Raw genomic sequence first — 27831 nt, 5'->3', positions numbered from 1 at the left:
AGGAGCATTTTTAAATGAGGACTGGGGAACTGGCTCAGTGGTTGAGTGCCCCTGAATTCAATCCCTGGTATCCCCCCCCCAAAAAGTCTAGATCAGCTTCCATTGGTTTTCCTTGAGCCATGTGCCCACATTCCTTGTGGTGAGGGGTTGTTGAGCTGTGATTGTCCATGACAAGGTCAATGCCCTCTACTGGAACCAGGGATCATGGTCAGTCTCCCTAAACTATGGATTAAGAGTAGTGAAGAGGTAGATCCTAAGATATAAACATGTTTCTATTTTTAAAGGAAGAGAAATGGATGTTGATCCAGTGTGTGCACCCACCTACACATCACCCCACACAACTTATCACAAGCTGCTAATCGTTTAAGGTATTGTATCCCTGATACCATTTGCATCTCAGGAAGGACTGTCAATGTTTTAGTATGTGCAACAAGGGACTTTTATATACCCTGGAAAGGTCATTGAGGGCACTGGAGAAGGGAGAGATTTGGGATTTCAGCTTCTTCAGGCTCCCCCAAATTACAGCCTAAATTAACTGCCTGCTTTGATTTCTTCTAATTCCTATCTTGATGTCAGCCAGGGCAATCTCCAGATGCTCAGGTTTCCACTGGTCAGTCACAGGTGGACAGTTGAAAACTGATGCTACCTAATTATTCTCCCAACTGTACATCCATTTGGATTCATTTCCTATCAGGTGTTGCTTATCTCCTCCTGAGAATAACTATTATCTTATGAGCCCAAGTTCTACAGTGCATGTCCGATAAGAAATGATAAATTTGTGTATTTTTTTCTCTCCTTTTCATAACCTTTGTGTAGAGCTCATGTGCTTGGAGAGATCCTGGGCTTGTTCGTTAAAAATGAAGTACCTGAGTCCTCTCACCCAGATAGTGTGGCATTGGGTCCAGTGGGCACATTTCAGAAGGAGGGAAGGACGGAGAGGGGCAGTTAAAAGGTAACTTAGTCCAATATGGTGGGATGAATACAAATATGCATTTCAGAACTGAATTGAATGGAATTTTTGCCTGTGGTCGTTTAGAGATCATTTTCAAGTATGTTTTAATTCCTAATGTTCTCTTACATGATTTCTGACTCATTTGCTTAATGGTTTCATTTGTGTTTAAAAAAGGAACACCAAACCTTCATTATTTACTTTTGCTGATGCTTCTCAAATACCATGGAATTCTGTAAAGCCATCAGAGAGACAGAGGGGGCCAACATTAAACATTCATCTTCGTTGCTTTGGCAAAGAATTCTTGAGATAATTTGGCACAGAGGAACCAGTGTGGGTCTTGGATAGCTGTACCTAGAGCTAATTAAAACATGCTTGCAAAATCTCCTGCCTGACAATTAGTAGAAATGTACAGAAATATCTCAATACTCCAAAGATATTGGAGAGATCTCTGGAAAATATTTTAAAACATTTAGAAACATCAGAAGTTTGAAAAACAAAGTACACATGGAAGCCTGGAGGTGGGGACAGGACTATGTATAATTTTTCCTTACATCACTTGCCCTCGCTGCAGTGATTGGCAGAGAGAAGCTTCTCAGTAAGTATGTGGGGAAATTTGTGGCTTCATCTTAACACTGATCTTGAGTGAATCTAATGAAGAGCATTCGAGCAAGGAAAACAGGCTGATGGGTTTTGTGTTGTCGTATCTGTGGATCAAGCAGCATGAGATTTTCTACCTTCCTTCCCTCCTGCCTCCTCTCTCCCTGCACCTTCCCTTACTTTCCTCTTTCCTTTACCCCTAATCTGCATCAATGTCCCTGATGAAATAAAGGTGAATAAGGCTTAACGGTTTGTAACCCTCAAAGCACTTACAGTTCAATGAGAAGATACAAGCAAATAAATGGGCACTTTTAGTGTAATACAAAAAATACTATAATGAAGGAGCTACCCATGCCCATGACAATATTTAAGGAGGGGAGTACTTCTTTCAGACTTGAGTAATCAGGACAGGCTTCTCAGAAGAATTACTACCTAATCTGCAGGTTGAATGAGAAGGCAGATTGGCTAGACCTAGTGTTCTGTGGCTGGGTGGGTCAGATGGGAGGAGCTTGGGCAAGGCAAGTGTTGGTCATCAGTCTTGGATCCAGATGCTCAGATAGAATCCAGACCAGTGGTCACAGCATGGCAGCCAAACGATTCAGCCACGTAGTCCATATCTAGAGACACGTCCAGGCCCTGGGTAGCAAGAGAGAACATAGAAGTACTGGATGTATCTGTCAGACCTTAGGAAAGACACTTGTATGAGCATGATCAGGTGCAGTTCTAATGCCTAGAGACAGTGACTCAGCCCCTAGAAGCCCCGGGACCTCAGGGGTATGGACCCTGCATGGTCCAGGAAGCAAGCTGACCATGGTTACCCATAAGTAGTCCCAGGGGCCACCTCCGCCACACCTCCCAGAAAACCTCTATGAGCTTCTCTAGGAAGCATTCCTCTCTTTCCTCTAGATGCTAATCTTGATTCTGAAAAATTCTTCAGGTTTAATGTTCACACTAATGTGTTGGCATTCCTATCAGCCCCTGTGGTGCTGTGCCAGTCAGGCACTGTGTTGGACCCAGGGCATGTAGAGATGAAGGGACCTGTGTGCTCTTCAATCAAGCTACTCAACATTAAACATTCATCTTCTTTGCTTTGGCAAAGAATTCTTGAGATAATTTGGCACAGACAAAAACAACAACAACAAAAAACAGCTATTATTTTCGGTACTCTTAAAATTTTATTTTGTCCAAATAATTCATGACTACTTTTCCCTTAGAAATAAGTTACACAGTATAGAAATATAATGACCAAAAAATTAATGTTTTTCATCTTTCTCAAATTCTAGCTTCCTTCAGTGGCACACAGGACTTTTCTCACATATCTCTCTAGTCCATGTTCTGTGCTTTTCTGTCCATATGTAATTATGTCAGTTGGGGCCCCAGTAAGAAACAGATGATACATTTAAATTAGGACCACTTAAGGTGAGTTTAGTAAAGGGAATATTAACAGTTATGGGGATGGTTTGGGGAAAAGACAAGGGATCATATTTACTATGTTGAAGGGGCACAGAGAGGGAATGGTTATGGACTGAGGCACAGGGTGCCCCAGGAGGTCAGGAAGGACCCCCTCATGGTCGCTGGGACCTCAAAGGAGGGATTCAGCTGTCCTCTGAGATCACAGGAGGTAGCGGGAATAGGGCATTCCTACTCTCCTGCCCAAGTTCCCCCATTGGCTGAACCCAGGGAAAGTCAGGGAACAAGAAAATCTAGCCTCCTGGGCCTGAGAGAGCCCGCGGAAGGGACCAACAGATGGTCTGCAGCACAAATCCGTACTTATCATATGATTTTGTGACCTTTAATTTCTCTGCTTGTTACAGAAATGAGATGGTACCAAGCTCTTGTTCTGAGAGTCTTGTTGTAGTTAAACTAAACAGTTTGTCTTCAAATCTTCTCCTCTCAGTACATGTGAACCTAACTTATCTATTTTATTCATTGAATGTGAAGCATTTCATCATACAATATATCAGAAATTTTAAAATGTTTACACTTGTAATAGTTGCTCTATCCAATAGAATATGTACCATCTATGTAAATTAGGAAGGCTAACAGTACAACAATCACCTGTAAACTCAGCTGTCAGCCTAAGATCACTAATTACATTGGCCCACTCTGGGGCTCTTCACCTGTAGACTTTCTGTGCTCTCTTACCCTGTAAAGGCTAGTCTGATTTTTGTGTGTGCATGTGTTCATTGTCTTATGTTTTAAAAAATAGTTTTTTTCCATATTTGCAGGTATCTCTAAACAACACCTTATATAGTTTTACTTTTTTGAAGCAATATAAAAAACTTCTATTTTAATGATATATAGTCTTCCTCAATTTGCTTTATATTTTTAAGCATAACATCCATTTTGCTGTGTGCAGCTGTGCTGTGTTTATTTTCACAGCTTATAACACTGCATTGTGTGAACATGCCACGACTTACCTTCCCATTCGCCCCTTGATGGACTTCTGGGTTGTTTCCAGGTTTTACTGTTTCGAGCAATGCTGTTTATGAACATTTTTGTCCATGTCTTCTGGCACATATATAGGAGAGTTGCTCCAGGGCATATACCAAGTAGTAGAATTTCTGGGTCATGGGGTTTACACATATTTGGTTTTGCTAGGTAATGTCAAATTGTTTTCGATGGGAGTCTGCCAATTTACATTCCCACCAGAAGTATGTAAGAGTTCTGGTTGTCCCTTGTCCTGCCGGGTGCTAGGTATTTTCAGACATCTTGATTTTTTATTGCTAGTATTCTTTTCAGGGATGCCAAGGGAAAGCTTAATGAGTTTCTGACTCTTTTATCATAATAAATATTTTTAATCTGACTATCCTAAAACTTGACTTCTACTTTTCTCTGTAAAAATTCTTTTCCCTTGCCTGCCCTATTTTATTTGCCCCGTCGTTTCCTGAAATTTATATTATCTACTAACTATAATACATTCTAAACATTCTTAAAGGTAGTTAATACACAGAAAACAAACGAGTCTTTCAGTTCTTTCCAACTCCAACATAAATTCTGATAGGACTCCATATGCAAATTATGGTTCATGAAACTGAAGACCAGGATGGATCCCATATGGAGATATTAGCTCACAGAGACAAAAGAGCCAACCAGCAGTTCTCTGTGGCCCCATTTTACCAAACTCTGGACCACCTGGCCTTTCACAGCAAACTGGGCTGTGTGCTCTTTGAAAGGAATTGTGTCTCCCTCCATCTTCTTCTTCCGCCCTCCCTTCATTCTTCTCTACTCCATTCTATCTTTTTTTCCTTCTTTTATATACTCATTCACTGACTAGCTAAAAAATCTAGTGAAGAAAACAAATGTATTATGACTCAGTGGCCCGAAAAAGGGATGATGAAGAATGGACCATGGTTTCTGGAGGGCAGAGGAGGAAACTTGACCTCTGTATCCTCTGGATCCACTTCAGTCATGGGATGGGGAAGGCACTACTGAGCATTTGCTAAATGAATAAATGAATCAATACTACAAAAAGTTTTCAGTTCTTTGCTCACTGTAGTTTAGAAAGAGCTGCATGGATTTGAATTCCTAGCAACCTGTCCATCTTTTATTACTAGAGTTAATCTCTTTGGTAATTTAATACTTAGTGTGTCTTCTATGATCTCTTTGATTGATTCCTTCAGGAGATATAAAACATTCTATTAATTTATTTTACTTTTTTTTATTAGCTTGTGCTTTCTTTCAAGCACTTCATCTTCTTTTCCTAAATCTTGGGAACTGGCATCAGCTCCTTAAAACAAGCCAGCATGCTTTTCCCCCCTTCCATACAAGTAAGAGCTTGTAATCACCCAGTGTTCCTCTGACCTAAAAAAGCCGAGAAATTCACATTAATGAAAACACAGGGACTAACAAAATTGCTGTCAGCTCTCTCCCATGGAAGCATGTCTGGTGCTTGGTAATTAGCTGGATGGAATGTGGGTAATAGGTGGAGAGCCTGGCCATGCTGCTGCTGCTGCTGCTGCTGCTGCTGCTGCTGCTGCGGATAAGGTTATGCAACTTTGAAATCAGGAAGCAGAATCCGTGAAGTAGGGGAGAACTGCTTTTAACAAGCTGCTGGGATTGGCTGAACTTGCACTGGCCTTGCACTCTACTATTATAACCTTGATGTTTTTCTCATCTGTAAACTTTATTTGCACGCCAGAGCTCAGCTGCATTTGCCCGGGTCCCTAGTTTCTTTAATCTTTTGTCTTGGCCGCCTTGCATGTAAATTGGCTTCAGACTTTCAGCTGCCCATATATTGCCCCAGTTCACACTCTGTAAAGAGTTCTTTCTTTGTAGGCTCCCGTCCAAATGGCAGTGTGGCTTAACACTGAGCAATATGGTTGCTATTAGTAGAAATGAGTTGTTATTGAGCCTCAGTAAGAAGCTTGAGTAGGTGGAGCAATTCAGACAGTTCAGGGCTGAGGGTTTCCCAGCTAATGATCTGTGAGATGCTGGAGAACCTACCAAGCCACCCAGGTATCTCTCTTCTGCTCCTTCCAGAGGAGAGGTTTCCTTTCCCTACTAGAGATGTCATAACTGGAATCATGATTCTAAAACTGTTGCAGTGAAAGTTTGTAACATTATTCTGTGTCCCTCACAGTAATGGTATAAGCACCATTTCCATACCTTTACATAACTTACGCATTATTCGGCCCCCTTCTCATACCAATGCACCAAATGTGGTCATTTTTCTTTTTGAAAATATAGAAATGCAGAAAAACTGAACTGATAGAGAATGAGGCTGTTAATATTGAAAGAGGAAGGTGCTTAGCTTTCCTACTACTAAAATATTGAATTTCTTTAAAGGTGATATATGCTTAGGAATATTTTTCCTTGTCCTTTCTCCTTTACCTTTTCTCTAGAAAAGATGAATTTATTTTGCAAAGTCTAAATAACTGAGAGGATATATGCTGATTTACAATTTAGAGAAACAGTTTGGCTGCTGTTGCTAACAGAACCTGAATAGCATTGTCCTTTTAAAGACTGTTTAACTTGATTTCATGAGTTAATCACGAAAAGGAATTATCTTTTTATATTTCACCATATTCCATTCCTTTCTTTCATCCCCATAAAACAGGAGCCAAGTCAGCTTTTTATAAACCTTACTGTTTTGACCTGAAGCCCCCCAGTTGTTTTATAAGCAGGAACTCAATAATTTTGCCAAATGTCACGTTGAGGCAGGAATCCTGCAGAGGCAGCAGTGTTCTTGGAACTAAGTTCTCAGGGTGACCAGCTGTGCCCATCGCCTTCTTCGGTCCCAGCATGATTTGTACATTGGGTTCTCTGTTTGAGACTGGGTGGGGTACAGGGACCAAGAGAATGGAAAATAAAAAGGACCCTTGGGATGCAGAAGAGGTGAACCAGAGATTAAGTGGCCTACATCTCTGCTAGCCGACACAAAAGATCCATCAGCAATAGCACAGGTCTGTGACTCTGTTCCATAATCTGAGTCAAATTTCTAGAGAAGTATGAGCAATTCAACACACACAGGAATCATCTGGATGCCTAACAAAAACATAGCTTCCTGGGGGCCCTGCTCAGATTCTGATGCAGTAGGTCTTGTGTGGGGAATCCAGGTATCTGCCCTGTGTGGAGGGTGCATGCATGTGATTGCTGGTGTTCTGAAGACTACACTTGGAAAAACACCAGGTGAATGCCCCTTGTCATCGCTTCCCTTTGGCCCTTTGACTCTGCTTCATAAAGTGACTCTGAATGTGACTTTAGTGTCACTACCTGGACTGGAGTCAGGAAGTCAGGATTCCTTTGATGTAAGAATATGTATGTATGTATGTATGTATATATATATATATATATATATATATATATTTTTTTTTTTTTTTTTCTCTTTTTTTCCTCACTCCACTTGAACTCCATCTGAGGGCACTTTAGATACATTCTTTCCTGGAAACCTGACTTTCTAGAATGTTCCCACTAGTCCAGTGGTGGAACTGTAGAAAGCTGGAACCAACACCTAGTTTTTCAGACCACCACAGATCTTCTTCCTTTGAAAAGCCCTCTACCACTCCAGTGTTAAGAGATGTTCCCAGGCTGGAATTTCAATTGGGAAAAGTGAATGAGCCAGAATTAAATTGTCGAGAATTTTAAAGCTTCCCCTGTGTATCAAAGTGGGATCTATACAATCTATAGGTACAACTTAAATAATAAAAATAATACAAATCATTTATAATTGACTACTGTTTGTCAGGTCTTATGGTCTTATTCTACAGGAGTGTCATATATTCAGCTAATCCTCAGAATTACCAATACTTTAAGAATTATTATTATTCTCCTTTTATAGATAATGAACCAAGGTACAGAGGGGTTAAGTAACTTATTTAGTGTTGGACAGCAAGAAAATAGCAGCCTGACCATCTTGGCTTAGAGAAGTTAAAATGAAGTTCTTAAGGAAACCATGAATCAAGAGCTTCCATTTTCCAAAGAGAAAGGAAGTAAATTCATGAAAGGTGGGGATCAGAGGGAAACAACACAACCAACTGTGAGAAGCGCAGCTATTTTTTTTTTTTTTAATTTCCAGAAGTGTACCTAGACATAGTAGCTTTATCCTCTAATACATTTGGGGGTTAACTCCAGGACTTTTATTGTCATTCAGGATTTGACAATATAATAGTTATTTGTGTCACTAAACCTTTAAGGCTAGAAGGTTTTGTACTTTAGTAGCTGTTAAAGATCTTATGGAGGAAATCATGACCCTGTCATGACCCTGGAAGTTCTAACCCGCGTTGGTCAAATCATGTTTTTGGCATGGTCAAACAGTTCTTTCCTGATTCAAGTAGCTTTACAGAGTGTTTTTCTTTTTTCTTTTTCTTTTTTAAAATATTTTGTTTTAGTTGTAGTTGGACACAATACCTTTATTTTATTTTTATGTGGTGCTGAGGACCAAACCCAGGGCCTCGCACATGCTAGACGAGCACTCTACCACTGAGCCCCAGCCCCAGCCCCTACAGAATGTTTTTAAAGTCTGACTTCAGTCTGTCTGGAGATATGAAGCCCTTCTGGTTAGTCCTAGTAGATTCTCTTTTGAGGATTTTGGCTTGTTTATGTTTAGTGTTCTAAAATGACAGAAAAACAATTGGTATTGCTTAGTACTGAATTCCAGAGTTCCATCTTGATAGAAATGTCTACTGGGGCTGGGGCTATAGCTCAGTTGGTAGAGTGCTTGCCTCGCATGCACAAGGTCCTGGGTTCAATCCCCAGCATCACAAAAACAAAAAATGAACACAAAACATCAATAAAAAATTCTACTGGCTTACCAGCCACAGTGCAAAGGTGGTCTCATTATGGCTCATGCCCAGTTTTGCATCCTGTATCCTTGGCTTGCAGAGCTGCAGCTCCCCATGCCTTCTACCAAGTCTTCTCCAGGCAATTCAGAGAGTTCCAGGGGTGACTCTTCTGTGCTCAGTCCCAAGCTGTTCATGACCATCAGCTTCTATCATCTCATTAGTGTATTCTGATATAATAAAAGTTGGAATAGAAAATAAGTGATAGGAAGGAACAGATTTCTATGCTTTACCACTATTTCTTTCTGAGGAGCAATTTGTTTAAAAAAAGAAAATTCCCTCTTCTGGAGGTGTGGAGTTTTTCATATGTCAGCCAGCTGTAACCTTTTGAAGCTTTAATGAAATCAGCAAATATAATCCACTATATGAGAGTGGATATGAATCAAGTCTATTATAGTTGAACAAATGGCATTAATTTCCAGTGCACATGTGGACCTGAGTTTTAAAATATTTGTTTGAAAAATGTCAAGCTGCTCATTGTTTTAGAATATTTGAGCAGCCTTCCAGTGTACTCTTTTTAAACAGTTGTGTTTCTAAAAGGTTACAGTGTTCACATATTTACTCTTTCAAATTTAAAAATTCTTCCAGTGGCATGGTAATAGGGAAGTATCTCAAATTCCTTTTTTTCATAGAGTGTACTTCCTCTAGGGTATAAAAAATTCCCTTTCACTTTCAGCAGTGGCTTTGGGCTATGGGACTATTGTATACCCCAGTGCTTATCAACTTGTCCCTGGGTGGGGAAGGTCACCTCAGAATCCCCAGAGGTTACAGAATTCAGTTGCTTAAAGCTAATGACTCCTGTGTCCAGTGTCAGTGCCCTAGGAAGGAGAGGGCCTGGAGGAAACTAGCTTGAGTGCTCTTAAGATTCTGGGGGTTGAACGATGAAGAAGACAGTACCCTGAGCCCTGTCCCCCTGGAACCCAGCAAGGGTCACTGTGGGCACAAGCACAGCAATCTCCAAAGTGAGTGTGGGGAAATGCATAAGAATGTTGGGAGAAAATACAAAACTTAAGTTTATCTCATTTTAAGTTTCTACTGTTGTGTATGTTTCATAACGCACATAGTATATTGATATCATGGTGCATCTTTTGTAATAAACTTAATTATTTTGCATATATAGGCACAGATAAGCTTCAGGACTTATCTGTTTTTTTTTCCTGTTGATCTTACCTGATATATTTAAGAAAGATTGACAAGTACATTTCAAAAATATAATCTATCTAATCAGTAGATTGATATAATCAGAATGCCACATTCCATAAAAGATTTGATTGAGCATATTTTCCCCCTAAAGATGAAAGAATACCCAGCAGCATGGTTACTTTTTTTGCTCTTATATCCAATTTAGCACTTCTTTCCAGTTAGACTTGAAACTAGAGATACTCCATTGGTGTGAGATAAGCTGTTGTAAAGGTAAGATAACTCCATTTCTTACTAAAACATAGCCCTCCTTGTTAATTTGTTCACTCTTCTCCCTTTAATCCTTTCTGCCTGGTGTGATTTCTATGTTAACTGGTTTGCACTTGCTCCTAAACCACCTCCTTGCTTGGGGAAGGCCTCCATACTCTCACCTGGCTCTCAAATTACCCTGGGTTTTCTCTCTACCCAACACTGGTGCTGAATTGCAGACAGCCCAGGTGACTTCCAGGTGACTACTTGCCTGAGCAGTGGCCACTCCTTTCATGCACTGCAGAACCCCTGGGTCAGGCTGACCAATGGATGTTGCCAGTGTCACAAGCTGTTACTATCTGAGCTGCTTTCTGTGATTTTGACTTTCCAGTCAACAGAGCAAGAAGTCTTTTCTCTGAACTCCGGTTCCTGCGATCCCATCACTAGCACTCATCCTTTCCCAGGTTTTCCTGGTATAGGTTTTTTGTTTTTGTTTTTTCCAAAAGAGATTCTTTCCTTTTGCTTCCTTCCTAAGGTACTTCTCTAAAAATTAGATGCATGTATTACTTTCATTTCTGAAACAAAATTATTTGATAACTGTGTATGATTGAAAAAAAAAGAGTTATAAGAAGATCACATTTTCGTTTGCTGTATTGAATCTTTCCTGTCTTATTTTTCCAGTTCTGATTTGTCACATTTCACTGTAAGAATGGAAATTAATCATCAGCATTTCCAGATGTATCTGTGTGTCAGTGTTTAATTATTTCTTTAATTCCCTAAGTTAGAATGCCCATCCATAATTCCCCAATTTAAATTAAGTCAGTATTTCTGGCACCTCAAGTATTTCCTAAGTGGAGCTCCTTGGTTCACTACTCTGCTCAAAGCTGACACGTTGTTGTGAAGAAAGTCTGCAGCATTCAAACTCACTTCCACCCGTGGGCCTGTACCAGCTGCTCCCTGTGCCTCAGTCCTCTTTTGCAGATCTTCATAGACCGGTTCTTACCACTCAGGTCTCAATTCAGATTTGACTGTGTTGGCCACCGAGTCTTCCGCCACTGTCGGTCACATTGTTTCCTTTTGTAGGAAGTGTCACTGTCTAGAGTTGCATTACCTAACCTCTGATGAGAATGAAGGTTCAGAAGAGGAGGAGCCTTGTCTATCAAGTTCATTGCTCTATTCTCTGCACTTAGTATAGTGCCTGGCACTTGGTAACATGAGAAATGCTTACTGAATGCATGGATAAAACTTTTGAGAAATGCTGGGCAAAATACAGTCAGAGTGAGCTCTATTGGCACAACATTTCTAAATGTACCTAAGAACACACATACACAGCTGGGGGAGCATAGAAGAAACTGGATATAATGTCATAGCAATTTACTGCATATAAGGGCAAATTCGGGTGCATGATTGTCAGCTTAGCCTTTTAGTAATTAATGGTTCTTATAATTTTAAGACTGCACTACAGACCAGGCTTAAAGGTGAACCAAGAGAGCCTCTAGAAAGTGCAGAAGAGCCCTCCCTCTTCCATTGCCCTCCATGTGTGTCCTTAGTTTCACCATTCAATGCACGTCACTGCTAGAGAGTAGACTTAGAGCCACCACAGACTAGAGGTAGGCTTCTCTTGTGTCTGATTTCCATGTTACTTTGGCTTGGGGCCTGATTTTGGTCTGAGCATTTGCAACTGTGATAGCAGAGGTGTTTCCCTTGCCATGTGTGGGACAGCCCTTAGAACTCCGTGAAGGGGGAGTTCCTAAGTCTACTTTCCTAAGTGGGGCCCTGGGACAGGCTCCCGCTTCAGGGCTCTTATCTGGTGTAGGACAACAAATTTGGGAGACAGTCTCATATTTCCATTTTTAGTGTTGTTTTGATCTTTTATATTGTCAGAAACTTCTCCATTAGTACAATACTGTACATATTCAAGAAAAATAAACAGTGGTGCTAGTGTAGTATTGTTAGGCTTTCTAGATTTGGGTGATGAAGCAAAAGGAGTAAACAGATTGAATGTGATCATTTTCTACTCGACACAAATCTTTAAACTTTAAACAAGAAGCTAAGGTTGATCATCCTAAATGTCAGGTACATAATCTACAGAACCCTTCATGTGGAGAATCAGAATTGTAGGTTTTAATTTTTCATAAAAACCACTAACTTACATTTCACATTTTAAGCCAAGCATAAGTTTTCATTTATTTTTTTATTTGCCTTTCCAAGATAGACGAATATACTTTAGGACTATATATTACATAGATTTACTAAAATCATAAACCCACTTTTAAACTTTGCCTTTTTATTTTCTTGTTTTATCTATTAGAATTGGAGGACGTTTTGCTGCATGTTTAATAATCGTGCATTGTGTTCATAGCTAAGATTAGTCTAAAATGTATGTTACTATGCTGTCCTTGTTACAGTGTCAAGAAAAGTGAGTTGGTTTAACTTGATGATTATTCCTTTAAATTGGATGAACTCACTCATCAAACCTCTTGAATCTAGTGACTTCATGTGTATGTGAAGAAGGGAGAGAGCACTTTTTGATTTTTTATTTAATTTCTCAATGTTTACTTATATTTTCAGGGTTTTAGTTTCTTCTTGAATCAATTGTGATAATTTTTTTTCTAGATATTTATTCCTTTCATCATCCCAGATAGATAATTTTCAAAAATGTATGCAATCTTTCCATAAACTTAATGTAATCTGGAGTGGAGTTTTCCTTCTAGCTGTCAATTTTATTGTTTTATTTTATTTTACTGTGTAAGAACACATAACAGGAGATCTACGCTCTGAAGAAATTTGAAGTATGTAATACAGTATTGTTGACTGCAGGAACAATGTGGTTCAACTGCTCTCTAGAGAGTCTTCATTCCTGCTTCACCTTATGACTATTGGTTCATGGCCCCAAGTCCCCCTCCCTCCCGTGCTGGGCAGCCACCGCTCTACCCTTTGATTTTATAAATCTGACCATTTTAGACACCTCCTATAAATAGTATGGCACAGTACTTGTCTTTCTGTGACAGGTTTATTTCACTTAGCATTATGTCCTTCAAAAGGTTTGTTGTGTTCCTACTTCTTTATAGATTTATTTCAATCCCTTCTGGATAAATACCCAGAAGTAGAACTGCTGGATAATATGGAAGTTCTGGTTTTTTTTGTTTGTTTGTTTGTTTGTTTGTTTTTTAAGGTACTTCCTTTTTAAGGTACCTGCTTTCCACAGCAACTGCACATTTCACATTGCCATGAACACTGTGCAGAACTTCCAGTTTTTCAACATGGACAATGTGTGTTGTCTTTTTTTTGTTTTAATTTAATTGTATTTTTTTAACTAACAACCATTCTGACAAATGTGAAATAATATCTCATAGAGGTTTTGATTTGCATTTCCCTAAAAACGAGTGGCCTTGAACATTTTTTTATTTATCAATTGGTTATCTCAATGTCTCCATTAGAAAAACATTTGAGTCCCTCACCCATTTTTTAAACTGGGTTATAATTTTTTTCTATACTGAGTTATTAAAATTCTTTATATATTTTGAAGATTAACCATATATCAGATATAGAGTTGGCAATTATTTTCTTTCTTTTCACAGGCTGTCTTTTTACTCTCTTGACTGTGCCTTTGTTGGCAGAAACTTTTCAACTTCATGTAATCCCACTTGTTTGTTTTTGTTTTTTGTCATCGATGGACATCATTGCCAAAATCAATGTCATGAAGATTTTTCCCTGTGTTTTCTTCTAGGAGTTTTACACTTGCAAGTCTTATTTAAGTCTTCAATTAACATTTTGAGCTGATACTCATACATGGTATAAAACAAAGGTCCAGTTTCGTTCTTTTTTTTTTTATTGTATATACACTTTTATTAATCAGAAAAATAAAAAAATGGCAATTATGAAAACTTTGTGAAGCAAAATATTTCAGGTTGCCAACTTTTTGTTTTTACAATTGTCAGATTAACTTTTAATAACATCTCTAAAAACCAAAACAAACAACAAAAAAGTCTTAGAAAACATAAGTAAAACAGCTCTTGTTAAAGTTACAACCTTTTTGGAACTCCAGCACTGGAGCTTTATTTTTTTTTTTTTAATTTATTTATTTATTTTTTTAATTGTTGGTCATTCAAAACATTACATAGTTCTTAATACATCATATTTCACAGTTTGATTCAAGTGGGTTATGAACTCCCAGTTTTACCCCGTATACAGATTGCTGTATCACATCAGTTACCCTTCCATTGATTGACATATTGCCTTTCTCTTGTCTGATGTATTCTGCTGTCTGTCCTATTCTCTACTATCCCCCCTCCCCTCCCCTCCCCTCCCCTCCCCTCCCTTCCCCTTTTCTCTCTCTACCCCTTCTACTGTAAATCATTTCTTCCATTTGTATTATCTTGTCTTACCCCTCCTTTCCTCTTATATGTCATTTTTGTATAACCCTGAGGATCGCCTTCCATTACCATGCGATTTCCCTTCTCACTCCCTTTCCCTCCCACCTCTCATCCCTGTTTAATGTAAATCTTCTTCTCAAGCTCTTCGTCCCTACCCTGTCCTTGTTTACTCCCCTTATATCAAAGGAGTCATTTGGTATTTGTTTTTTAAAGATTGACTAGCTTCACTTAGCATAATCTGCTCTAATGCCATCCATTTCCCTCCAAATTCTATGATTTTGTCATTTTTTAATGCAGAATAATACTCCATAGTATATAAATGCCACATTTTTTTTATCCATTCATCTATTGAAGGGCATCTAGGCTGGTTCCACAGTCTTGCTATCGTGAATTGAGCTGCTATGAACATCGATGTTGCAGTGTCCCTGTAGCATGCTCTTGTTAGGGCTTTAGGGAATAGACCGAGAAGGGGAATAGCTGGGTCGAATGGTGGTTCCATTCCCAGCTTTCCGAGAAATCTCCATACTGCTTTCCAAATTGGCTGCACTAATTTGCAGTCCCACCAGCAATGAACAAGAGTGCCCTTTTCCCCGCATCCTCTCCAGCACTTATTGTTGTTTGACTTCCTAATGGCTGCCAGTCTTACTGGAGTGAGATGGTATCTTAGGGTAGTTTTGATTTGCATTTCTCTGACTGCTAGCGATGGTGAGCATTTTTTCATGTACTTGTTGATTGATTGTATGTCCTCCTCTGAGAAGTGTCTGTTCAGGTCCTTGGCCCATTTATTGATTGGGTTATTTGTTATCTTATTGTCTAATTTTTTGAGTTCTTTGTATATTCTGGTTATTAGGGCTCTATCTGAAGTGTGTGGAGTAAAGATTTGTTCCCAGGATGTAGGTTCCCTGTTTATCTCTCTTATTGTTTCTTTTGCTGAGAAAAAACTTTTTAGTTTGAGTAAGTCCCATTTGTTGATTCTATTTGTTAACTCTAGCGCTATGGGTGTCCTATTGAGGAATTTGGAGTCCGATCCCACAGCGTGTAGATCATAACCAACTTTTTCTTCTATCAGATGCCATGTCTCTGATTTAATATCAAGCTCCTTGATCCATTTTGAGTTAACTTTTGTGCGCGGCGAGAGATAGGGATTCAGATTCATTTTGGTGCAAATGGATTTCCAGTTTTCCCAGCACCATTTGTTGAAGATGCTATCCTTCCTCCATTGCATGCTTTTAGCCCCTTTATCAAAAATAAGATAGTTGTAGTTTTGTGGATTGGTTACTGAGTCCTCTATTCTGTACCATTGGTCCACCCGCCTGTTTTGGTACCAGTACCATGCTGTTTTTGTTACTATTGCTCTGTAGTATAGTTTGAAGTCTGGTATCGCTATACCGCCTGATTCACACTTCCTGCTTAGTATTGTTTTTGCTATTCTGGGTCTTTTATTATTCCATATGAATTTCATGATTCTTTTATCTATTTCTACAAGATATGCTGTTGGGATTTTGATTGGCATTGCATTGAACTTATATAGGACTTTTGGTAATATCGCCATTTTGATGATGTTAGTTCTGCCTATCCATGAGCAGGGTATATTTTTCCATCTTCTAAGGTCTTCTTCTATGTCTTTCTTTAGGGTTCTGTAATTTTCATTGTATAAATCTTTCACCTCTTTTGTTAGGTTGATTCCCAAGTATTTTATTTTTTTGGGGGATATTGTGAATGGAGTAGTTGTCCTCATTTCCGTTTCAGAGGATTTGTCGCTGATATACAGGAATGCCTTTGATTTATGCGTGTTGATCTTATATCCTGCCACTTTGCTGAATTCATTTATTAGCTCTAATAGCTTCTTTGTAGACCCTTTTGGGTCTGCTAGGTATAGAATCATATCATCTGCAAATAGTGATAATTTAAGTTCTTCTTTTCCTATTTTTATGCCTTTAATTTCTTTCGTCTGCCTGATTGCTCTGGCCAGTGTTTCGAGGACTATGTTGAACAGAAGTGGTGAGAGAGGGCATCCCTGTCTTGTACCAGATCTTAGAGGGAATGCCTTCAATTTTTCTCCATTCAGAATGATGCTGGCCTGTGGCTTATCATAGATTGCTTTTACAATGTTGAGGTATGATCCAGTTATCCCTAATTTTTCTAGAGTTTTGAACATAAAGGGATGCTGTACTTTGTCGAAAGCTTTTTCTGCATCTATCGAGATGATCATATGGTTCTTATTTTTAAGTCTATTGATGTGGTGGATAACATTTATTGATTTCCGTATATTGAACCAACCTTGCATACCAGGGATGAATCCTACTTGGTCATGGTGTATAATTTTTTTGATATGTATTTGAATCCGATTCGCCAGAATTTTATTGAGGATTTTTGCATCAAGGTTCATTAGAGATATTGGTCTGTAGTTTTCTTTCTTTGAAGTGTCTTTGTCTGGTTTCGGAATCAGGGTGATGTTGGCCTCGTAGAATGAATTTGGAAGTTCTCCCTCTTTTTCTATTTCCTGAAATAGCTTGAAAAGTATTGGTGTTAGTTCCTCTTTAAAGGTTTTGTAAAACTCTGCTGTATACCCATCCGGTCCTGGGCTTTTCTTAGATGGTAGTCTTTTGATGGTTTCTTCTATTTCCTCTATTGTTATTGGTCTGTTTAGGTTGTCTATATCCTCCTGGCTCAATCTGGGCAGATCATAAGACTCAAGGAATTTATCTATGCCTTCACTATCTTCTATTTTATTGGAGTATAAGGATTCAAAGTAATTTCTGATTATCTTCTGTATTTCTGAAGTGTCTGTTGTGATATTGCCTTTTTCATCCCGTATGCTAGTAATTTGGGTTCTCTCTCTTTTTCTCTTAATTAGCATGGCTAAGGGTCTGTCAATTTTATTTATTTTTTCAAAGAACCAGCTTTTAGTTTTGTCAATTTTTTCAATTGTTTCTTTTGTTTCAATTTCATTAATTTCAGCTCTGATTTTAATTATTTCTTGCCTTCTACTTCTTTTGCTGTCGTTTTGCTCTTCTTTTTCTAGGATTTTGAGATGAAGTATGAGATCATTTATTTGTTGGTTTTTTCTTTTTTTGAGGAATGAACTCCAAGCAATGAATTTTCCTCTTAGAACTGCTTTCAATGTGTCCCATAGATTCCGATATGTTGTGTCTGTGTTTTCATTTAACTCTAGGAATTTTTTAATTTCCTCCTTGATGTCTTCTAAAACCCATTGATCACTCAGCAACCTATTGTTCATTCTCCAGGTGATGCTTGATTTTTCCTTTCTTCTTTTATCATTGATTTTCAGTTTCATTCCATTATGATCAGACAAGATGCATGGTATTATCTCTACCTCTTTGTATTGTCTAAGAGTTGCCCTGTGACATAGTATATGGTCTATTTTTGGGAAGGTTCCATGTGCTGCTGAGAAAAAAGTGTAGCTACTTGATGTTGGGTGGTATAGTCTATATATGTCAATTAAGTCTAGGTTGTTAATTGTGTTATTCAGTTATATAGTTTCCTTATTTAACTTTTGTTTGGAAGATCTGTCCAGTGGTGAGAGAGGTGTGTTGAAGTCTCCCATGATTATTGTATGGTGGTCTATTAGACTCTTGAACTTGAGAAGAGTTTGCTTGATGAACACGGCTGCACCATTATTTGGGGCATATATATTTATGATTGTTATGTCTTGTTGGTGTATGGTTCCCTTGAGCAGTATGAAGTGTCCTTCTTTATCCCTTTTGATTAGCTTTGGCTTGAAATCTATTTTATTAGATATGAGTATGGACACTCCTGCTTGTTTCCGTGGTCCATATGAGTGATATGATTTTTCCCAACCTTTCACCTTCAGTCTATGTACATCTTTTCCTATCAAGTGCGTCTCCTGTAAACAGCATATTGTTGGGTCTTGTTTTGTGATCCATTCTACTAGCCTGTGTCTCTTAATTGGTGAGTTTAAGCCATTAACATTTAGGGTTATTATTGAGATATGGTTTGTTCTTCTGTCCATATTTGTTTATTGATGTTACTGAACCTGATTTGTTATCCTCTTTGACTACTTTCCCCCCTTTACTGTCCTACCTCCCATTGTTGGTTATCAATGTTATTTTCCATTTCCTCTTCCTGTAATGTTTTGCCTAGTATTTTTTGAAGAGATGGTTTTCTAGCTGCGAATTCCTTTAACTTTTGTTTGTCGTGGAAGGTTTTAATTTCATCTTCTAACCTGAAGCTTAATTTCGCCGGATACACGATTCTTGGTTGGAATCCATTTTCTTTAAGCGTTTGAAATATGTTATTCCAGGATCTTCTAGCTTTTAGAGTCTGTGTTGAGAGATCAGCTGTTATCCTGATTGGTTTACCCCTAAATGTAATCTGCTTCCTTTCCCTTGTAGCTTTTAAAATTCTCTCCTTATTCTGTATGTTGGACATCTTCATTATAATGTGTCTAGGTGTGGATCTCTTATGATTTTGCACATTCGGCGTCCTGTAGGCTTCTAGGATTTGGGATTCTGTCTCATTCTTCAAGTCTGGGAAGTTTTCTCGTATTATTTCACTGAATAGATTGCTTAATCCTTTGGTTTGGAGCTCTGTGCCTTCCTGTATCCCAATGACTCTTAAGTTTGGTCTTTTGATATTATCCCATAGCTCTTGAATGTGCTGCTCATGGTTTCTTAGTAGACTTGCTGAGCTATCTATGTTCTTTTCAAGTTGAAATACTCTGTCTTCATTGTCTGATGTTCTATCTTCTAAGTGATCCACTCTGCTGGTAGTATTCTCAATTGAGTTTTTAAGTTGGTTTATTTTTTCCTGCATTTCTAGGATTTCTATTTGTTTGTTTTTTATTACCTCTATCTCCCTGTGAAATTGATCTTTTACTTCCTGGATTTGTTTGTCGATGTGATCTTTCATTGTCTGATTTTGCTGTCTCATGTCTTCCTTGAGACTCCAGATCATCTGAAGCATGTATATCCTGACCTCTCTATCTGACATTCCATCTGTTGCACCTACTACCTCTTCTAAAGTTGAGTTGACCTGCATTGCCTGTGATCCTTTCTTTCCTTGTCTTTTCATACTGCTGGCGTTTCTTTCTGCTTGGTGAAACTGTTGTGTTTTGAAATTTTCTCTCTATTTATTTATATTCCTCTTGAATAGTTGAAAAATCACCCTTGCAGGGCAGGTAGTGGCTGTGATCCTCCTCCAATTGGTGTGATCCGTCTACCACGCTGGCAGGCCCTAGTTCTGCTCTGCTGGTCGGTCAAAGGTCCGCCTACCCAGCAGGCACGAGGAGCACCTCTGTCACTCCGCAGGTTGCTGGGCCTAACCTCCCGATGGGTCGAAGGTTCGCCTAGCTTGCAGTCACTGGGGGAGGGGCCGGTTCCGCCCCTCAGCAGGCCGCTCGGCCCATCTGCCGGTGGTCACCGTCCCGCCTACCTGCAGACACTGGGGAAGGGGACGGGCCTGCCCCTCAGCGAGCCACCGGCCCTGTCCTACTTGTGGGTCCTGTCCGCGTTCCCTGCAGGCACGTGTAGCTATTCTGTCACTCGGCAGGTTGCTGGACCTGACCCGCCCGTGGGTTGCAGGTTTGCCTAGCTTGTAGGCACTGGGGAGGAGAGATATTAGAAGGGGAGGGAAGAAGTCACTAAAGAGAATGAGTATAGGCAGGTAGAATTCAAGGAAGGGGGAATAGGAAAATTGAGAAGAAGTGAGAAGACAAAAGAAAAAAAAAAGTGAAAAGAAAGAAAGAAGAAACGAAAAAAATAAAACTTTAAAACAAAAAAAAAAAATTTTATAATGATAATAAAAAATGGAAATTAAAGTTTAAAAAATAATAGTAATACTAATAAAATAAAAAGAGTTTAAAAAAATTGAAACCATTAATAAGAAAGTTAAAGAACAACAACTACAACAACAACAAAAAGTGAAAAAAAAAATACTAATAATAATCATTAAAAAAAAAAATAATAATAATAAATGCAGTCATATAGCTCGATTAGCTTCTCTTCCAGTTGGTGGAGCTATGCCCACTGGGCCAGGCTTCTCTTCTTGATAGGTGGGAGCCAATCACTGTGCCTCAGCTCTTCTTCCCAGACTGTGCGGGTCTCCAATCCTGAGTGCCTAGGACCTTCTCTTGTGGTTCCTCAAGCCAGGCCCCGCTCACCTGTGACACTCACCACAATACTGACTACATGCCAGGTCTGCTGCTCCTGGGAGCCCTGTTTTCATGGGTGCCTGGGCGCACCCTTTCTGTTTGCCTCCCTCAGACCCCAAGTTTGTAGGGTTTGGGGCTGAGGGCCCCCAGCGAACTTGTTTGCCCTCAGGTAGCAACTCCCCTGGTAGCTGGTGCAAGGGACCTCTGTTGTCAGCACTGGTGGAAGTAATAGCCGGGAGATCTGCACTGCAGGTCCCACGTCTCTCCTGATTCCCTGGGTCCGGCTATGGTGCTCAGTTGGCTTTTACCTCTGTGAGTTCAGGTGGGCCGACTAGTTATTTCAGTGGGATCGTTAGTGCTGAGTCACTAGAAGGAGGCGAACCAGAGCTTGAATGCAGCTGATTCGTGCTCAGTGTGCGTTTTCTGAGGGGCCCAGGCTGTGCGCCCTAGCTCCACGTCAGCTCAACTTTGCCTAGTGATCCTGAGCAAGCAGACTTTAGATAATTTACAGCTCCCTATATCCGCACAATTGAAGAGGTCAGAGACTTGATCTCTCCGCGTCTGCCGCCATGTTAGACCACCTCAGTGACATTCATGTTGCCCTTACAGTTTCCTGGCATAAGCAAGATCTTGGGATTATACAAACTGCTGCTTCTGTTTCCCGTCCAGTTTTCTAGAACTGAAACCCTGCTGTCATCGCCTCCACCTCTGGGCCGCGCTCGGGCGCCGCGCTTGTCCGCGGCCTTAGCAGCGCCGCCGTGACCTCCGCCGCTCCTTGGCTAGGTGTCTGGTTCCCGGGGTCCAAGCTGCTGCCGCCGCGGCTCCTGGCTCCCGGAGTCCGAGCTGCTGCCGCCGCGGCTCTCCAGTTCCCACCTCCGGAGCACGGGTCCCCTGGCAGGGGAATGCCGAACGACCCCAGAACAGGCTCTGCTCAAAGGTGCAGCAGGGAACAAGCGACCGTGGTCTCTCGCGGCGGCGCTTGGTCGAGGTCCCGCCTTCGGAGGACAGGACTCGGCAGGCAGCCCAGTTCCAGTCTCTAGGTGCGGCAGCTGGACTATGTAGTCAGAGCCATTAAGACAGCATGCATAAAGCAAATGGCAGCTCCCGCGGAGTTGATTTTCAGCCCCGAAACCACAGCCCAGCCCACAATACCCATCCACTAACTCTCCCTGTATAGAAAATATTCAAAAACAAAAAAAAGGAAAAAAAAGGAGGGAGTGTACTGAGCTTTCTTGTCTCAGGTACTTACAATCCGCTGCTGATTACGCATTCAGCTTCTCTGCCGGGAGCCAAGTGAAAGAGGCAGCAGATGGGCGCAAAGCGCCCGCGGCTCTGAGCAGAAAAACGTCTCTCTTTCAATTTCTTTGTTTTTTCTGCTGCTTGGCAAGGTGGTCCGCTACAGATTAATGGTGAAAGGTGCTCTAACAAGCTGCGTGAAATCTCGATTAAAGCCGCTGCTCAGAGCCCCACGCTCAGCACTTCAGCGACCCCCGTACCCAGCGGCCATCTTCCCAGTTTCGTTCTTTTGCAGTGATTATTCTGTGCTTCCCAGAACCGTTTGTTGTAGTATCTGTTCCCTAGTGTGCATTCTTGGCACCCTCGTTTAAAGTCATTTGACCATAGATGCACATTTGTTTCTGGGGTCCCTATCCTGTTCACTTGATCTGTTTGTCTTAATTCCAGTGCTATATTGTTTTGATTACTGTAACTTTGTAATATATTTTGAAATCAGCATGATGTCTTCAGTTTTGTTATTTCTTAAGTTTGATTTGGCTATTCTTTTGTGGTTCCCTATGAATTTTAGAATTGCCTTTTTTATTGTAAAAAAAAGTCCTGATAATTTAAATAGGAATTACATTGAATCTTTAGATTGTTTGGAATCATATGGAGATTTTTACAACATTCAGCTTTCTGATCCATGAACACAGATGTCTTTTCATTTGTTTATGTCACGTTTAATTTCTTTCCTCACTGTTTTGTAGATGTCAGTATACAAGTTTTTAACTTCCTTGGTTAAGGTTATTACTAAGTATTTTATTATTTTTGAAGCTATTATAAATGAGATTATTTTCCTAAATCTCTTCATATAATTTATTGTTAGTTTATAGGAACACTGCTGGTTTTTTAACTTATTGACTTTATATCCTATAACTTTGCTGAATTAGTTGTGAGTTTTTTGTGGAGTTTTTAGCACTTTCTCTAAGTAAAATTATGTCATTGTAAATAAGGACAGTTTCACTTATTCCTTCCAACTTCGATTCATTTCATTTTATTCTTGCCTATTTGTTCTCAGACTCCTAGTACAATATTGAATAAAAGTGGTGAAAATGACCATTCTGACCTTGTTCCCAATCTTCAAGAAAAAACTTTCAATTTTCCACAGTTGAGTTATGATGTTAACTGTGGTCTTTTAATATCTGGCCTTCATCATCTTGGGGTAATTTATTCCTTCTCCTTGTTTATTACATATCTTTAATAGGAAAGGATGTTGAATTTTGTCAAATGATTTTTTTCTGCATCTATTGAGATTATCATGTAATTTTTATCCTTTATTCTGTTAATGTTATATGTCATATTAGTTTATTTTATGTATTTTAAACCATCACATACCAGGGATAAACTCCACCTGGTCTTAGCATATGATCCTTTTAATATGCTATTGGATTTAGTTTGTGAGTATTTGGGGATTTTTGCACTGTATGTTTATTAGGTAGTTTTCATTTCCTGTGGTCTCTTTGTCTGGCTTTGGTATAAGGGTAATTCTGGCATTGTAAAATTAGTCTGGAATTATTCCTTCTTCTTCAGTTTTTCCAGAGAGATTGAGAAGGATTGGTATTAATTTGTCTTTAAATATTTGGTGTAGAGTTCACTAGTGAAGCTGCCGAGTTCTGGGCTTTTCTTCATAGGGAGGTTTTTGATTCCTGATCTAGTTTCTCTGCTAGCTATAAATCTCTTCAGACCTTCTACTTCTTCTTGCTTTAGTACTAGTAAGTTTTACATTTCTAGGAACTTGTCCATTACTTCTAGCATATCCAGTTTGTTGAAGTAGAATTGCTCATAAATTTCGTACAGTCCTTTTTAATGGTTATGTCATCAGTGGTAGTACTTCTTTGCTCATTTTTTAAGATTTTATTTATTTGGATTTTCTCTGTGTTTTTTTTTTTCCGATTTTAGTTAGTTTAGTAAAGAAAGAGTTTGTCAATTATATTTACATCCTTAAAATTTCCAACTCTTAGTTTTGCTAATTTTTTTTCCATTTTGTTTAGTTCTTTGTTAATCCTTATGTCCTTCTTTCTGCTAACATTGGGATGGGTTTTTCTCATTTTACTATTTCCTTAAGGTATTAGTTTAAATTGTTTATTTGAGATCCTTCTTCTTTTTTAACATAAGCAGCCCTTTCTGTGTACCTCCATCTTAGTACTGCTTCTGCTATGACCCACAAGCTTTAATGGATTGTGTTTTCTTTGTGTTTGTCTTGGATTATATGATAATTTCCTTTTTGATTTATTTTTTGATACAATGCTTGTTCAAAAGAGTTGTTTCATTTTCAAATATTTATGACTTTCTTAAGTTTCTTCTTGCTGCTGATTTCTAGTTTCATTTTATTGTGGTCAGCGAAGATACTTGGTAAGATTTCAATCTTAAATTTGTCAAGACTTGTTTTATGACCTCGCATGTGATCTACCTTGGAAAACACCTATGTGCACCTGAGAAGAATGTACACCCTGGTGCTATTGGGGGGAATTCTGTGCATGTCTGTTAGCTCCCTTGGTCTGTAGAGTATTATTCAGAATCCTCTCTTTCCTTATTTATCTTCTATCTGGATGTTCTGTCCATGATTCAAGTGGGATCTTGAAATTTCCTACTATTGTTACCTTGCTGCCTATTCCTCCCTTCATTCTGTCAGTGTATGCTTTATGTATTTGGGTGCTATGATGTTGGGTGAATATATTTATTATGGTTACATTTTCCTGGTGTACTGACCCTTTTATCCTTACAGGTTTTTCTTTGTCTCCTATGATATTTTTGTCTCAAAGTCTATTTTGCCTAATAAAAGTGCAGACACTCGTTCTCTCTTTGGTTACTGTTTGCATGGAATACCAGTTTTTCATCTCTTCCCTTTCAGTCTATGCACGTCCTTAAACCTAAAGTGAGTTTCTCAGGTTGAATTTTATTTATTTATTTATTTCATCCATTCAGTTACTGTGTGTCCCTGTATGTCTTTTTTTTTTTGTATTTACCTATTTATTTATTTTTAAAATTTCTTCTGATTTGTTATACATGATGGCAGAATGCAATTCATTTCATATTATACATATAGAGCACAATTTTCTGAGACACTGATTGTACACAGAATATTTTCACAACATTTGTGTCTTATTCATGTACTTAGGGTAATGATGTCTAACTCATTCCACCATCATTCCTATGCCTTTGCCCCCTCCCTTCTCCTCCCTCCCCTTTGCCCTATCTGAAGTTCCTCCATTCTTCCCAATTCCTTCTCCACCCCAGTCAACATTATGTGTCTGCATCCTCATATCAAAGAAAACATTTGGCTTTTGGTTTGGGGGGGATTGGCTTGCTTAATATAGCATTATATTCTCCAACTTCATCCATTTACCTGCAGATGCCATGATTTTATTCTCTTTCAATGCTGTGTAATGTTCCATTGTGTATATATACCAAAGTTTCCCTATTCATTCATCTACTGGTTCGATAATTTAGCTATTGTGAATTGTGCTGCTATAAACACTGATGTGGCTGTGTCCCTGTAGTCTGCTGTTTTTAAGTCCTTTGGGTATAGACTGAGGAGAAGGATAGCTGGGTAAAATGGTGGTTCCATTCCCAGATTTCCAAGAAATCTCCATGCTGCTTTCCAGGTTGGCTGTACCAATTTGCTGTCCCACCAGCAATGTATGAGTGTGCCTTTTCTCCCACATCCTCGCCAATACTTATTGTTGTCTGTGTTCTTAATAGCTGCCATTCTGATAGGAGTGAGATGAAATCTTAGAATAGTTTTGATTTGCATTTCTCTAATTGCTAGAAATGATCAACATTTTTTCATATGTTTGTTGATTGATTGTATATCCTCTTCTGAGAAGTGTCTATTGATTTCCTTGGCCCATTTATTGATTGGATTGTTTGGTTTTTTTGCTGTTAAAGTTTTTGAGTGCTTTATATATCCTAGAGATTAGTGTTCTACCTGATGTGCTTGTGGAAAAGATTTGCTCCCATTCTATAGGGTCTCTATTCACCTCACTGATTGTTTCTTCTGCTGAGAAGTAGCTTTTTAGTTTGAATTCATCCTATTTACTGATTCTTGGTTTTAATTCTTGCACTATAGGAGTTTTATTAAGAAAGTTGAGGCCTACACAGACATGATGGAGATTTGGGCCTACTTTTTCTTCCATTAAGTGCAAGGTCTCTGGTTTAATTCCTAGGTCCTTAACCCACTTTTAGTTGAGTTTTGTGCATAGTGAGAGATAGAGGTTTAATTTCATTTTGTTGTATATGGATTTCCAGTTTTCCCAGCACCATTTGTTGAAGAGGCTATCTTTTCTCCAATGTACATTTTTGATGCCTTGGTCTAATATAAGATAACTGAAGTTATGTGGGTTAGACTCTGTGTCCTCTATTCTGTACCATTGGTCTACAGGTCTATTTTGGTGCCAATTCCATGCTGTTTGGGTTACTGTTGCTCTGTAGTGTAGTTTTTAGGTCTGGAATAGAAATGCCACCAGCTTTATTCTGGGTCTCATATTTCTCCAGATGAATTTCATGATTGCTGTGTCTATTTCTATAAGGAATGCCACAGGGATTTTGATTGGGATTGCATTCAATTTGTATAGTGCTTTTGGTAGTACGGTCATTTTGACAATATTAATTCTGCCTATCCAAGAACAAGGTAAATCTTTCCATCTTAAATTTAATGAAAGAGGTGAAAGACCTCTATAATGAAAACTACAACATGCTAAAGAAAGAAATTAAAGAAGACCTGAATGTCTATTTATGGGGGAAGGGTGTACCAGAGATTGAACTCAGGAGCACTTAACCACCGAGCCACATCCCCAGCCCTATTTGTATTTTATTTAGAGACAAGTGTCACTGAGTTGCTTAGCACCTTGCAGCCTTGCCATTGCTGAAGCTGGCTTTGAACTCACAATCATCCTACGTCAGCCTCTTGAGCCACTAGGATTATAGGCATGTGCCACCGTGCCCAGCCTACTGTATGTCTTTTAATAGCAGAATTTCATCCATTACATCTACTTATTGTAATTATTGATAAGGGAAGGAGTTACTATTGCCATTTTGTTGGTTGTTTTCTATTAGTCTTGAAATCCTTTCGTCTGTTTTTCTTCTCTTGTGATTTTCCTTTGTGTGTTTTTTAATATTAATTTGCTTTGTTTCTTATTGACATTTTAAGCATTACAGTTCTTTGTGTGATAGGGAATTTTGGTTTGCTGACTTATTTTGCATAGGCTGTTTTAAATTCCATTTTTGTTGAATTTACTCTCCCTTTAGGCTCATTATTTTTTCCTCTAGAAGTTTTGCTATCACTTCCACCTGGCCTGCAACACTTCCAGTCCAGAGCCAGTTTTTATATCAGTCACTCTTGCTAATAGTGACTTTGAGGATAGCCCATTCTCTCTCTAAGCCAGCAGGTGACTGGACTGAGTGCCTGGTGCCGAGTCATGTCTTCATCCATTTCTCCTCAATATGCTCCAACGTTTTGTAAATTTTTATCACTTGCCATGTTTTCTTGTTTGTTTGTTTCAGCCTCCTCTCGTAAGCCCAATCTCCTTGCTTGACTTCACACAATTATCTTGGCTTAGGTCCCTTATCCCCAGTAAAGCAATTTTATATTCTCTCCCTGAGGAGCAGAATACCCAGTGGTCAATGCTAGCTTCTTCAGCAGGTGCCCTGCAGATGCCCTGGCTTTACATCTTCTCTTTACTTGTGATTCTAATCCATTTCTAGTCCACAGAGATGCTTATGTGCTTCTTGGAGCCAAGCTGTAACCTTTTGGTTTTCACTTTTTATATATCATCCCTAATTGCCTTGTGTTTGGAGCAGAGGAGTCATAATAGTGTAGATTTGCTGAAC

General features: G+C 39.2%; 1 protein-coding gene and 1 non-coding gene across 2 annotated transcripts in view; both read left to right on the top strand.

The window, feature by feature from the left end:
* Window positions 1-27831, top strand: part of Cpq (carboxypeptidase Q) — a 372519-nt gene that overhangs the window by 161332 nt on the left and 183356 nt on the right. The gene's annotated exons all lie outside the window — the stretch shown is intronic.
* Trnaa-cgc (transfer RNA alanine (anticodon CGC)) lies at window positions 8687-8754 on the top strand. The gene has a single exon. It is a non-coding gene; the product is annotated as a tRNA-Ala (tRNA).

The sequence above is a fragment of the Urocitellus parryii genome, chromosome 7 (assembly GCF_045843805.1).
Source record: "Urocitellus parryii isolate mUroPar1 chromosome 7, mUroPar1.hap1, whole genome shotgun sequence".
Classification (NCBI taxonomy): domain Eukaryota; kingdom Metazoa; phylum Chordata; class Mammalia; order Rodentia; family Sciuridae; genus Urocitellus; species Urocitellus parryii.
This window is presented reverse-complemented; position numbering and strand designations above follow the sequence as displayed.